This window comes from Castor canadensis, chromosome 2 (genome assembly GCF_047511655.1).
Source record: "Castor canadensis chromosome 2, mCasCan1.hap1v2, whole genome shotgun sequence".
Taxonomy (NCBI): Eukaryota; Metazoa; Chordata; class Mammalia; order Rodentia; family Castoridae; genus Castor; species Castor canadensis.
The window spans coordinates 123,238,217-123,253,085 of NC_133387.1; the positions used below are offsets into that span (position 1 = coordinate 123,238,217).

The 14,869-nt window shown below is 41.4% G+C and overlaps 1 protein-coding gene across 21 annotated transcripts in view; it reads left to right on the plus strand.

The window, feature by feature from the left end:
• Positions 1-14,869, plus strand: part of LOC109677863 (uncharacterized) — a 94,573-nt gene that overhangs the window by 35,657 nt on the left and 44,047 nt on the right. For 6 of the 21 annotated variants that reach the window (XR_012445363.1, XR_012445348.1, XR_012445351.1 and 3 more), the window contains 3 exons: positions 8,143-8,304; positions 9,062-9,140; positions 10,394-12,048. The exons of 7 other annotated variants lie outside the window; for them this stretch is intronic. The gene's annotated coding sequence lies outside the window, so the exon portion shown is untranslated. 8 more of the 21 variants (XR_012445346.1, XR_012445362.1, XR_012445364.1 and 5 more) reach the window with 5 other exon arrangements.

Below are 14,869 nucleotides of genomic sequence, written 5' to 3' on the forward strand. Positions count from 1 at the left end.
GGTTAGTGTCCATAAAATAATGCCTATAATTTATTTAGAACTTATTGAAAAACAAGTTTTACTTAAAAGTAGCAGCAGAAGAGGTGGGGGACAGAAGGGAACAGAAGCTTTGAATTTGTTGCATTAATTCCATAGTAAGAATTATCCTAAAGATGTTTAAATATATGTATATGTAAAAAAAGTTTTTAATTAAGCATGTTATAAGTGTCAGTTTAAGCACACATAGATTCAATAGCTCAGGAACATGTAAAAATTAATTAATTAGCCACAAGTACATTGATTTGTTGTTTTTTTTTTTTAACTTTTAGGAGCAGATTGAGAAGCATCCCTAAAAACACTTTTAGGACTTATTTTGGGTGGCTTGATAGCTGAAGTAAGAGTCAATTTTAGGAATAGTTTTTTGAGTCAGTCTTAGTTTTTAGTAAGACTGTTATCATAGCTATTACATTTTTGTCTCTAATAAATTAATCATATCATAAATGTACACAAAACTTACACTATGAAGCACAAAACAATTACATTACTTTTGAGTGCACTCTTGGACATTGAAAACTTTAGATTTATGAATGCAAAAGAAATTGTCCTTTAAATCTAGTACAGAGTAATATTGGGCTTTTGAGGATAATTGAGCCAATAGAGTATAGGGATTGGCAACAATTGGGTGGAGGGGAATGACTGTTTCATTAATGAGCTGGAGTTCTTGAATCAATCTCCATTTGGCCCCTTGCAGAGAGCAAGAATAGGAGTATTATAGGGGCTGGAGCAACTAATTAGTAGCCCTTTTTTGTTGTTGTTGTTAAGGAATTTATAATAGGTATAAGGACTCATCTTCCCTCAGGCTTTAGGGGATATTGGTTTTGGGTGTGGAGACTGAGGGATCTTTAAGTTTTATTTGAATAGGGAGAGCCACCTTGGATTGCCCTACAGTCATCCCATTAGTCCACTCTGTGGGATCTATTTGTTACTGAAGGAAGGGGCAGCAGAGATAGCCACCTGGGGAGGGGGGAGGAGAATTTGAGCTTTTAGTTGAGATAGTAAATCCCATCCCAACAGGGGCTCTGGAGTTTCAGGAACTATGAGGAAAGAATAACAGAAGGGGAGGTCTCCCCAACAACAGGCCAGAGGCCAGGTAAAGTATTGCTCTAGGGGCTGGCCAAATATGCCACTACTGATAACTTTGTCATTTGACCAGAGACCAGGAGAGAAAGGTAAGACAGAGAAACAGGCTCAATGTCTAGCAGGAAAATGACAGCTTCTCTACCATATAGCTTCTCCAAGGCTCCTTAACACTGATGTTAAGAAGTGGAGCCTGGACAGGGGGCCAGGACCCATCATTCCATAGAAGGTGGCACCCCACCTTCCATCTGGAGGTGGGGCAATTAGACCTCCAGTGGTTACCTTTGCAGAGAGGGCAGGGTCCCAGTTGGGGGTGGGGCTCTCTCCTGGGCTGTCCCCCTTCTGAGCATTCTCTGCAGAAGTGCCCCTCCTGTCCACCATGGTACCAAGTTTGGGATGCAGGCCCCAGTCGAGTGGGGCCCTCTCTGAGAGCAGCAATGAGGTCATGATGTCTCTTATCTTTTTCTCTCCTGTTAGTAAGTTCCTGTTATAGTATACAGACGAGGCTCTAGGTGTATTAGTTGGTCTAACTATTTTTTTCTCCTCCAGCCACAGACTTTTGGAGTTTTCTATGAATATCTGGGGCTGACTGTGTTAGAAATTTATCTTTGAGGAGAACCTCTCCCACCTGTGACTCTGGGTCCACTGTGGTATGCTTTCTGATAGTGTCCTTAAGATGCTGCAGAAAGGTAAGGGTGTTTTCTTTAGGGCCATGCTGTACTAGTCACCTGGTAATAGTTTAGAGGTTTGACTTGGGCACTGTTTAGCCCTTCCACTATAAGATGGATGAAGTGGCATCAACACCATTTATTTTCCTTACCATTTTTTTTTGATTTAGCGATGCTGGGGAATTGAACCCATGGCCTTGCATATGCTGGGCAGACACTCTCTCACTGAGCTACATCCTCAGCCCAAAATATATTTTTTCCTTGGGCTATAGTGGGACATGAACTCAAGGCTTTTTGCCTACAAAGCAGGCACTCTACTGCTTGAGCCACATCACCAGCCCCCTCACCATTTTGATTTCAGTGTGGATCTGCCAAGGGGACTGTCTGTGCCCCTGTGGGTATAGGCACATTTATACCCTCATTTTTAGGTGTCACAAGTATTGGAGCTCTTTGTAAATGGTAATCATTTTCAACCTGAGTGACCTGGGCCAGAACCCATTGCTTTTCTAATGAGGAAAGAGTTTGGTCTAGTAGAAGCATATCCTTCCATGTCAATTTAAAGGTTTGGATGACAGAGATAAAGGCTTGAATGTATTGGTCTGGGGCATCAGTATAGATGCCCAAATCTTTTTTAATTTCCCTTAGATCTGATAACTGTAAGGGGATATCAACTTGCCCTCTTCCTACCATTGTCTATTGAAGGGGGAAGCACCCATTAGCAGTAAGCTGAGGATGAAAAATTTTAGAAAGTAACAACATTTTAGTCCTGACAAAAGTAATCACAGTGAATTAAATGGATAATCTTAAGAGAAGGAAAGCAACAAGAAAAGAATATGAAGAAGCTACTATTTTCTGATAGATAACAATAGACTACAAAGATCAAGAAAGAATTTTCTGGGTTTGTCTCAAAATTTAAAAAAACTCAATGTTAAGAACTCTGATGCTTTCATGGTGGCACATGCCTCTAATCCTAAGACTCAGGGTGCTGAGGCAAGAGGATCATGAGTTCGAAGCCAGCCTGGGCTACAGAGTGAGACCCTGTCTCAGAAATAAAAATTGGAAAAAGGAGCTCCACTAACATAATTAAGCGTATTCATATCCTATGGAGACAAATTCTTTCAATGGTTCACATAGACATTGAGAAGTTTCTCCTTCCTGGGAAGGAGAAGTGTCTCCTTTGTTAATTATCACCTTTTGGGACCTCCTGCAGTTATGCTTTTGTTAGGATATAGAATACGCTAAAAGACCAGAAGTGAAAGACTAGGACCGAGCACATGGTGCTACAAGCAGGAAGTGGAATCTTTAAGAGGTCATCGAAGGTGTGCCCTGGAGAAGATATGGAGACCTAGCCAATACTTGTTTCTCTTTTGATCTCTGGCTAGGCATAAGCAACTTCCTCTGCCATATGTTCCTGCCATGATGATAGGCCCAAAGGCAATGGAGCTGAGTGATGATGCATTAAAAACTCCAAAGCCAACAGACAATATAAATCATTCCTCCTTGTAAGTTGATTTTCTCAGGTATTTTGTCATAATGATAGAAAGCTGATAAACACAGGAAACAATGACTCCATCCAAAAGTCAAATACAAAGTTGAAGGAACTGAAAATAGAACTCTTCCTATATCCAAAAGGGTGTTGAGGAGACAGAGCACAGTGCAACCAGTCTATGTCATTCCATTATAGTAGACTTAATAGAATAACACAACTTACCCTCCCCTATACCTTACCATACTACTAAGTGTATTATTTCCAACAGTTCCTTTTTTTTTGGCATGACGTCAGGCTATGAAGAAAGTATTTCAAGACATATTAAAAAGCAAAAAACACAATTTGAAGTGGCAGATGGTACACCAGAACCAGACATGGCATTATCACAAAAGAAACTTTTTAAAAAACTCTGATTAAGGCACTAAGGAAGCTAATGATAAACTATAAGCAAAATGAAAGACAGGTGGGCAAAATAAACTCCAACTGTGTATGGCTACAAGAACTTCATTTAAATACAAACACATATGCAAGACTCACACCTGTAATCCTAGCTACTCAGGAGGCAGAGATAAGGAGGATCAAGATTCAAGACCAGCCCTGGCAAATAGTTCTGGAGACCCTATCTAGAAAATACTAACACAAAACAAGACTGGCAGAGAGTCTCAAATGGTAGAGTGCCTGACTAGCAATCATGAGAACCTGAGTTCAACCCCAATACTAAGAAAAACATAAATGAATAAATAAGTACAAACACATATCAATTGAAAGTACATAGATAGAATGGGAGTAAATGTAAACAAAGTATATTACATGCACATACATGTATGGAAATAGCACAATGAAACACTTAGGACAATTAATACACACAAATAAAATTTTAATTCAAAAAGTAAATGAGGAAAATATATCATGCTGACACTAATCAAAAGAAATCAGGGATCATGGACCTAGCTGAGTTGTAAAGCACATGCATGAAAGTGACCAGGAAAAGGGGCATTAAGTGATAATGCAGTGATCAAACTGCAAAGTGTAACAATTCTGAACATGTATGTATCTAACAACAGATTCTGAAACTATGTGAGAGGAAACTTGTTATAAGTTCAAGAAAAAGATGAACCCACAAGCACAACTGGAGACTTCAAAAATCCACTCTCAAAGATGGACAGATCTGCCAGATGTATGATCAGTAATGACACAGTTCAACTCAACAACAGGATCATTCTAGTGCATGTAATTGGCCATCAATAGATCATTACTTCCAGCAACAGATTACACTTTCTTCCCAAGTGCAGGTGGACAATCGCCAACACAGGCCACCTTCTCACTGTGAATAAACAACAGTACTGATTTAAAAGACTAGAAAGGACACAAAGTCGTCTGCCTATGGGACATAACTGCTAACAACCTTTTCACCAAGGAAGCTACCCAGGTCACTCAGTTAGAGTGATTTTGACCCCACACCAGGTAAAGGGGAATTTTAGAATTAAAATGTCATATGTGGATGACCAGAGAAAGACTGAGCAGATACTAGACTATTCTGCTAAAAAGCCCTGGGGTCCTTTGGACACATATAGTACCATAAACCCAGCTTCGTTGCTATCTAGAAAGAGGCTGGGACAATCACTACAGTGAGTAGACAATCTCCTAAACAGTCTCTAACAGACTGGATCTGCTTGATATCCCCTACTAAAGGTGGACCATGAATGATTTACTGACAGGAGTAGTTAGGGGTGATGGAGAGCAGGGTATACAGTGGTGAGTGTTGAGAGATCAGTGAATCAGGGCCACTCCCTTCCCCACCCTTTTTCCTCCCCCAACCTCAGCCCAAAAAGCACAGGAAGTGTCTTTGTCCAGAGTCTTCATGTTGGGAAAGGACAAAAGACTTAATATCTAAACATAAAAGTATGCCTTGCTGGTGCTTCATGCACATGCAACCATCTGGACAGATAGGGTTCCTGATTGGGAAAAAGACCCCATCACACATCAGAAAGAAAGTCTCCAACTCCTAGAGGTCATAGAGCTGCCCAAGAAACTGGTAGTAACTCACTTATGGGCACCAAATTGGCCTGGCTGATAAGGAAAAAAAGCAGGATGCCCTTAGGCCCTATCCTTCAACACTGGCACTGTTCACCTCTCCTCCATCTTTATCAGTTAACTAAAGCCCTCAGGAAGAAGAGGATGCAGCACAAAGAGGAGGGACAATGCAAGGTGATTCTTGAAAGGCAGGAAACAAACTACCTCCCACAGCCATGCAGTAAAAGATAATAAAAGCTCTGCAAGATTCCTTCTACTTGGGAAGGGATGGTACTCTAGGAGTAATCATCTGACTCTTGTTGAAACAGGAATAAACAATACTGCACTGTAGGTTTGTCAGGCCTACTAGTTGTGTTTTTACCATAATCCTGGACCTATACTCCCCTTGCTGGTGGAACCCATCCCAAGGATTGGAACTTACCTCAGGGAAGAATGGCAGATAGACTTTATTCCTATGCCTCCTTGTAGGGGCTACAAAATTTTGGTGGTCCTTGTGTATACCTTCACCAAGAGGGTTCAGGCCTTTCCATCCCAAAAGGAAAGGTCTCTGAAAGTACCTAAGGTATCTCCACAAGGAGATCATTCCCAGGATTGGACTTCCAAGTTCTCTCCAATGTGGTAATGGATGAGCATTCACCTCCCAGAACAATCAGGCAATAACCAGAGCCCTAGGCAACACTTATAATTTATTCACCTCTTGGAGGCCTCAGGACTCAGGAAGGGTGGAAAGGGCTAATCAGTCTCTAAAGTAGACTATGGCCAGGCTCTGCTAGGAAAACTCAGAGGAATGGCTCACCCTTCTACCCATAGCCCTCATGAAGCTACAAAAAAATCCAAAATCCTAAGATCCTTTAAGCCCATATGAAATCCTATATGGAAGGCCATTTCCCTTCTAATACCTGCTAGTGGATTTAGAGGTCAGGGAATTGACAAGGTATGTAAACCATTTAGGAAAATTTCAGGACATCATAAAGGAACTAAGGGAAAAGTTTATGTCTGGTCCTCAACCAGAGGGAACACTTCAGGTAAAGGCCTGGGGATAGGGTTCTCATTTGCACCTGGAAGGAGAGAGCACCCAAGGATCAGTTGCCACCTTAGTGTAAAGGGCCATGTCCAGTGATCTTGGCCACTGTTATAGCTGTAGATGTTCAGGGAATTAGATAACTGCACTCACCTCTCTAGGTGAAGTGCAAGCCAAAGGAAAGCTTCTCTGTTGCACAGGAATTTGAGTCTGGCTATTCCTGTGAGCCCCTGGAAGATTTGAAATTCCTCTTCAAAAGAAAAAGACCAGAGCTTCAGCAACCAGATAAGCAATGCTAAACTCCTCTGAATCTTCTGCTTTAGAACATCTGCTATTCTGGGCACTTCTCAGAGCATGCCTCTTGCTTGTTATTTTGACTGCTGTGGTAGGAACTGTGTTTAGCCCCAAGGGTGGAATTAAGCTGAATATTGCCCAAATTCCTCCTCATAGCACTCCCCTGGGTCCTCTTATGTTGCCCTCCCAACCACAGTCATAGTCCCTACCTGGCATCCTCACAGAAAGGTGGTTGCCTCCATCTTCAGCCTACTAAAAATATGTCAGTCGCACCTATAAGACATACTTGGATAAGTATGGACTCTTCCCCAGGTGGGATGTGAACAGCCTATCCAAATAACTTTCAGAAATGGGTGACAACTGAGGCCAAACTTTGATATCGATGGTCAACTCCACTCCTGTTGGTCTCAAGCATTACAAAATACAGGGCATCTTGTCAATGGGCCAGTCTTTGCAAACATGGATCTCCAGGGCCAGGCTCCCATTTGTGTATAGGCAAGAGGTTAAAGTGTGCTGAGACACCAAGAGCCCTTTAAATGCCATCTGACCATTACAGTTACAGACAAGTGTTGGAATCTTCATCCAAGGATGAATGCAGGGAAAAAGAGGATCCTACAGGTACTGGAAAGGGACCAAGAGCACTAAAACTCCAAACACTACTTTCCCTGACAAGACTGTAGATACCATGGAGTCTCAACTTGGTGCCCAATACCAAGGAAGAAATTACCAGGGGGTCACTGGCTCAAATCCCTGAGATGTAATAAATTGACTCTGGGTACCAGTTGGGATCCAAGGCCAGGAGACTTATTAACCTCAAAAGATATTCAATGCTTTCAGAAAATAAGACTCAGGGTGCTATTCACTATGCCTGGACCCCCTAACTGCCATGGCCCTGACTGGCCACTATACAAGAGAGTGCACCAGGAGGGGTTGGGGCAACTGGAGGTTTTTGCACTTATGCCTCTTCTAACTCAGTGACATTCTCCACAGTGATGTAATTCCTATGTGGAAGACACACATATCAATACCTATCTACAAATTCGACAGGGATGCACCTTAGCTTACCTGTTCCCTGCTATTCATCTGCTCCCAGAGAGACTCTCAAACCCTAAGCCAAATTCCAGACGAGATTGTGAACATAGGTTATACTAATGCACATATGTTCATCTGTCACTCCGATGGAGTCTGTCCTCCAGGAGAGGCTCCCCCACCTCCAGAACCTTGCTCCATGTGTCAGGGAAATCAATGGAAGGTACACTGTCCTCACTTCCCAGGAAAACCAAGGCTAGGGCCTCCCACCCCATGAAGGGTTATGGAGGCTTCCCATCTAGGCTCCTGTAACCACTATAAAAGCATAGGAGCCTTGGGCAATACTTTTGAAAAGCACAAGTTCAGCATATGTATTGCCCTCAGATAATACAAAAAAAGGCTATAAAAACCCAATTTCCAACCTGACCCATGGGACCACTGGTTTCCGTGTCCTCCTATATTCCTCTATGCAACCTATCTCTTCTCTACAGATAAAACTTTTCTGACTTCTGCTGCTGGAATTGCCTGTGCTTTCATTCTCAGAGTGGACCGAAGAACCCTGAACACCTGAAAATTTCTACATGTCATATGTGCATCAATACTGCTGGTCCCTTTGCTCCTGGGACTTGGGTTTACATCAGGAATCTCAGCAGGTATTGGGGGTCTTGCCACTGCAACTTGGTTATACAAAAATTCTATTCCAGGAATTATCTGAATACATATAAGATAGGCACCACTCTCCTAGACCTCAAAATTCTGGTTGATTATCTAGCAGCCATTGTACTGAGAACAGACTGCCTTGGATATGATCATTTCCTCCCAAGGTGGGACTAGTTCCAGGTTAGGAAAAGAATGGTGCTTTTATGTTAAAAAATCTGGGAAAATACAAAACAACATAAAAGCGATATGGAAAAGACCAGAGATCTAAGGGAAAGACCTGCAAAAAGGTGGCTCTCTTGGGAAGGGACTTGGTTGTCTCCCTTCCTTGGTCCCTTGCTTGTAATCCACTGATTTTGCTCATCAGCCCTTATCTTGTGAACTGCATTTCCAGGTTCATCTCACCCAGGCCACAAGCTGTATGCTTTCAGATGCTAGCCCAGGATCTTGAGCCCAATGAACTTGACATGACTGGAGAATGCTTCTGCTACTCATATACCATGGTCCCAAGTTAAGACATATTTAGGTCAAGGATCCCCTGTAGGTAGTGTTGACTCCTCCTGATAAACATGGAAGTTACAGAAAAGAAAAGAGAGACTTTCTCTCCCTCAACAACCCCCAAATGATTTCAGGGAATCTTGTCCATCAGCAGTGAGTTGGTGTAGGGGTTCAGGGCCTACAAGGTTAATGTGAAGACAGGCAGAGGAGATAAAATACAATCTACCCCCTGATCTAACGATATACACCTTTCAGCTTAATACTTCTGTTCTTGCGGTATCCTGAATCCTGCAAAATGTGAAGGAATGATAACTGATTCCAAACAGTTCTGAAGGTATGTGCAGTGTTGCCCAACTGTCATGTGTAGTAACCTTTTGGGTGTTTTTCCCTACTTAAGGTTTCATGAATATTACTTGAATTTCATGCATACAAGTATAACAGAATGAATTATGGAAGCAACATTTACTATCAGAAATCAGTAATCATGTAGCTGTCAATAAAATCTGCTAATTAATCATCCTAATCCCACCTGCAGAAACACCCATGTTTCTCCCATGAGGTTGGGTCAAACCACATAAAAGCCATGGAGACAGCAAACTAAAATGCTCTTGAGCTGCATGGCTCTAGCCCTCAGTTTCTGCCTTGGTAGAGACACCTTTACTTTCCATGTTCAATAAGCTTGGCCATGCACTCCTTGCCCATCAGATCAATCTTTGACCACAACCCCAGATAATGGCTTGATGTGACCAGCAGACCCCTGATAACAACCAGGATCTGATTTAATCAAGCTTCCCACCAGTGTCAAAACAGGAAAGAACTCTGGAGGAACTGAGAGAGGCCAAGTGTATTTTGAAGTTTGGTGAAATGTGAGTTATTTGTGGCCAGATTGCAAACTTTGTGCCACTAACGTCCTTCCAGGTGGGATAAGAGACATCATGTAGCTGGCCACACTGCTCTGAAGCAGTCCAGACACACAGTGAAACACCAGTACATACACAACACAAGCCATCCTGCTTTGTCTAGCTCCCTGACCCACAAAATTGTGACATGTAATAAAAATTTCAATTTAAGCCACTAAATTTTCTAATTGGACACCTTAAATGTCACTGGAGACCATAGGAAGTCCCTTAGATTGAAACATGAAATGTGGAGGATTAGATTTAACTTTAGGCTCAAATATGTGAATAGTAAACCACATTTCACAATTATGTTCTGTCTCAAAATCAATTGTGAATTTAAAATGTTCAGCCAATGAAATTATCAGTTTTTATACTTAACCAACTATAAACTACAATTACAATCCATAAACATAGCTATAGCTCATGAAAACATATTTTTTTCAGTCTTAAATTTTTAGCTAAAATAGAGAAAGTAAATGCAGTCTTTAAATGATTTGAAAACATGACAGGTCCTTTAGAATTACATACAACTGTATATTGATAAAAAGTGCAAATACAGCCACTGACAAATTTTTATAAACAAGTTAAAGATTATAAAAATTTGTGCTGCTTGTTTTTTTACTTTGCAAATTGTTTCATTGACCTTTTCTCAAATGTGTTCCCCTAACTTCTGAATGCTTTCTTCTAGGGGACTCCTGAGGATGTCACCATGTGTTCTGTTTAGAGGCACTGTTCTATGCAAACACAATCTTCAGGTTTTTTCCAGGAATAACATCTGCAGTTACCATGTTTATTCATGAGCATGATCAGATCCTCTCCCTACATACTCTGTTTGCAAAGAATAGGACTAAGTAAAAAGAGTTTTAAAAAGTTGCACATGTTGACACAGGATGAGCTTCAAACTGACGGAGGGAGAAGTCCAGAAAAAAATTCCATTTTTGCAGGTTGGATTGTGGGTGGGATGGCTCTGGTGCTTTATGTAAGGAAGTGTAAAGCACAGACAGCTGGATCCATGCAGAACCACAGAGTGGCCCAGGATGGAGCACTTTGGTGAATTATGTTAAGAAGCAAAAAATGTAGAATAATTCAGGGCAATAAAGAAGACAATGAGAGAAAAGCTGTGATGGGGACTAACAAAGAAAAATGTCAAGGAGCACATTACATACAGTAGCTTCAAATATGGCAAATGGTGGTAGATGTGGACTACAACTTATGTTATTAATGGCCTTCTGAAAAGCTGGAAAAAGGCAATGGTTGGTGGGCTAAAGGATGAGTGAGCAGTGAGAAGATCTGCCAGGAATTTTCACTTTGACCAGTGTGCACATGTACATGTGGGCTGACAGACAAGTACAGAGTCTCTGAACAACCTGTGGTCAACTCAATCCTACAGACATTCCAGGTTTATCCATGAATCAAATATGGCCTTCCAAATGCTGCCAGGGATCACAATATTTTAGCAACTACAGAAAAATTTATTAAGAGAGTATTGCATTAGCACCATATAACCATTTCTATTGCAGAACTGTAGAAGTGCTATTTCCGGGTTGGTTGTAAAAAAACTCACTACACCATTTATGAAACCACATAATGTTTTAGCCTTTTTTTTTTCATTTATTCATCTGTGCATACAATGTTTGCATCATTTCTCTCCCGTAGCCCCCTCCCCTGCTCCCTACCTCTTGCCCCCACCTCATCCCTCTCCCCTCCACTCCCTCACTTCCAGGCAGAAACTCTTCTGCCCTTATCTCTGATTTTGTTCAAGAGAGGGTATAAACAATAATAAGGACAAAGCATTTTTGCTAGTTGAGATAAAGATAGCTATACAAGGAGATTCCTAGCATTGCTTCCATGTACATATGTGTTACATTCTAAGTTGATTCTTCTTGAACTGACCTTTTCTCTAGTTCCTGATCCCCTTCTCCTATTGGCCTCTGTCATTTTAAAGTTTCTGCATTATTTCCTTTGCATTGAGGATATCAAATACTATCATGTATTTTGGGTTTCTTACCTATCCTCATACCTCCCTTGTGTGTGCTCCCCTTATCATGTGACCAAAGTCCAATCACCTTGCTATATTTGCCCTTGATCTACAATCCACATATGAGGGAAAACATATGATTATTGGTCTTCTGAGCCTGACTAATTTCACTCAGAATGATGTTCTCCAGTTCCATCCATTTACTGGTAAATGATAAGATTTCATTCTTCTTCATAGCTGAGTAAAATTCCATTGTGTATAAATATCACATTTTCTTAATCCATTTATCAGTAGTGGGGCATCTTGGCTGTTTCCATAACTTGGCTATTGTGAATAATGCTGCAATAAACATGGGTATGCAAGTGCCTCTGGAGTAATCTATGTCACATTCCTTTGGTATATCCCCAGGAGTGGGGTTGCTGGATCATATGGCAGATCTATGTTTAGATTTTTAAGAAACCTCCAAATTTTTTTCCAGAGTGGTTGCACTAGTTTGCATTCCCACCAGCAGTGTACGATTCTTTTTTCCCCACATCCTCACCAACACGTGTTGGTGTATCTAATGATCGCTATTCCAATAGGATTGAGGTGGAATCTTAGAGTGGTTTTGATTTGCATTTCCTTTATGACTAGAGATGTGAGCATTTTTTCTTGTGTTTTTTGGCCATTTGAATTTCTTCTTGTGAGAAAATTGTTTAGTTCATTTTCTCATTTCTTTATTATGTCTTTTCTAAAAATGCACCCAAGGCTCCCAGCACAATAAATAAATAAATAAGCACACTATTAAAAAATAAATGCATGTGGGCCTGGATATGGTGGCACATATCTTCAATCCCAGCTACACAGGAAGGTGAGGTAGAAGGAAGATCATGGTTTGAGGCTTTCCCCAGGCAAAAGCAAGGCCTATTTCAGGGCTGGGGCATGGCTCAAGTACTAAAGCTGCTTGCTTCAGTGCCCTGAGTTCAAATCACACTACCGCTAAACAAACAAAAGTTTACAGTAAAAAGATCCTATCTGAAAAATTAGATAAAAGAGAAAAGGGCTGGGGGTGCAGCTCAAGTGTGCAGTGCTTGAGACATCCTGTGCCCAAACACCAGTATTGCCAAAGAAAAGAGAAAAAATAAAGTTACTTGGACTACAGGACAAATTAATTACTTCCCTACAGGGCTCCAGAAGCCATTCCCACTGTAATTCCTCCTCTTTTCATAGAGACATGAATGCTGCAACTCAGCATCTTTGCTGATGCTTCTGCATAAGAAATGTGCCTGGAATTTGGGGACACTGTCCCCATGATGGTTCCAAGGAGACACCACCACATACCCACAAGAAAATAATCCATACTGTGCCACTGACATGCCCTGGCCACAAGGACACCACTAGATGTGACACGACCAAGTGAGGAAAGGCTTTGCTCCAAGGTGCGCCTTCCCGGCCTCAGTTACACTGCAGACCCTTGGCCTGCAGTTACACACATGGCTGTGCGACTTTCCCTCCCAGCCTGGCTAAGCTCTGCCCACCACATGTGTCATGGCCCTATAGGACAACCACTTGTGGTTCCACCAACACCTCCTCAGGGTTGCTGGTTGTGAACACCAGGGGCCCAAGACCGCTTTCTCACCCTCGAGGGGACCTTCAGGGATTTGGAGGAGGAATTCAAACTCCTTGCTACAGAGTCCAGAGGCACAATTCCATGAACTTCCGGGAGGAAACTGGCAGAGGCAGAGAAGCCCCTAGGCAGAAGAATCTGAAAGCATGGCACTACTTTTGCTGCTGCTGACTGGACTGGGTGAGACTACATTTCCCACAAGCCTCTGCATCAGGCCTGCAAGGGCAATGGACACCTCATATCCCTGGTGGTCTTATTGCAAATAGTCTAGGATGACATGTTTTAGAATTGGTCCCTACCCACGTGATGGCCATGTGGACTCCTACTTCCTTATTAAATCCTGCGCTCACAATCCAGCACATTGTGGGACAAATAGGTCAAAACTTTCAGGTTCAATTGCACCAGTGTGGGGGCCCGAGTTTGTACTCCTACCTACCCCAGAAAGTGAGGTTGGAGGCCAGCCCTGGCAAAAACTCCTACAGTCCCCATGTTGACCAGTGGCCGGGAATTCTGTCACCCCAGCAACAGAGGGAAGCATAAATAGAATCACAATTCAGGCCACAGGCCCTGTGACACTGTCTCTAAAATAACCAGAGCATAAAGGGCTGGCAACCTGGATCAAGTGTGTGCTATAGCAAGTGGGAGGCCCTGAGTTCACCTCCCAATACCACCAAAGTAACAGAAAACAAGAAAAATTTAAAAAAACATAGAAAACTAGAAGCTCACGCATGTTCAAATGGGTCACTCAGTTATGAGCCTAATCTTCAGTGCATATTATTCACACAACAGTGATAAGTTTTCTCAATGATAACTTTTATTGTGTTTTGCCTTGATGAAAAGCAAAAGTCATTCATGTTAAAATGTACACTAAACGATCCAAGGAAAATTTTTAATCCTGAGTTATGATTGGAATATCTTGTACACAGAGATTTATTTCTTTTGCAGATCACTCAAGTTGGCATTTAATTTACAAGTAGGCAGGATACCTGTTCCAGAAAACTGTTTAAAATACCTTCATGTCAAATTCTCTCCCTCTCTCTCTCTCTCTTTTATTTCACTGTTACATTAAAATTCTAACCAAGTAAAGAATTCTTGAAGAATTTTCCATCAGAGGGATAAAGTTGGGAAGTGTGCCTTTTGTTTTTTTTAATGGTAATAGAAATTAAAATCACACTACCATTTGATACAGGTTTAAAATGTCATCTATGTGTCATTCACTATGCATCACACTTAAACTTGTGGAAGTTTTCTTCTTTTACTTCAGATCAAACTGAATATTGTATGAAACAGCATCTGTGAAATACTTTAAGAAAGCATTTGTATTTACACAACAGCGTCAACTGACAACATTATGTATATAGATTACCTTGAAATATTATGTCACATTGAAAAGAAGAAAAACATTTAGATAACTATGAATGCAATGAAGAGGAGGTTAATTCTAGTTTTGTACTAAAAATCAATTGGATAAGCTAAATCCACAACAGGAAAGGGTAGCAGCAGTCCTAAATCTTATTTTTCCTGTTTTGATATTTGAGTGCTGCTGCACATGACTGGCTCTATCCTGAGATTTTTGGCTA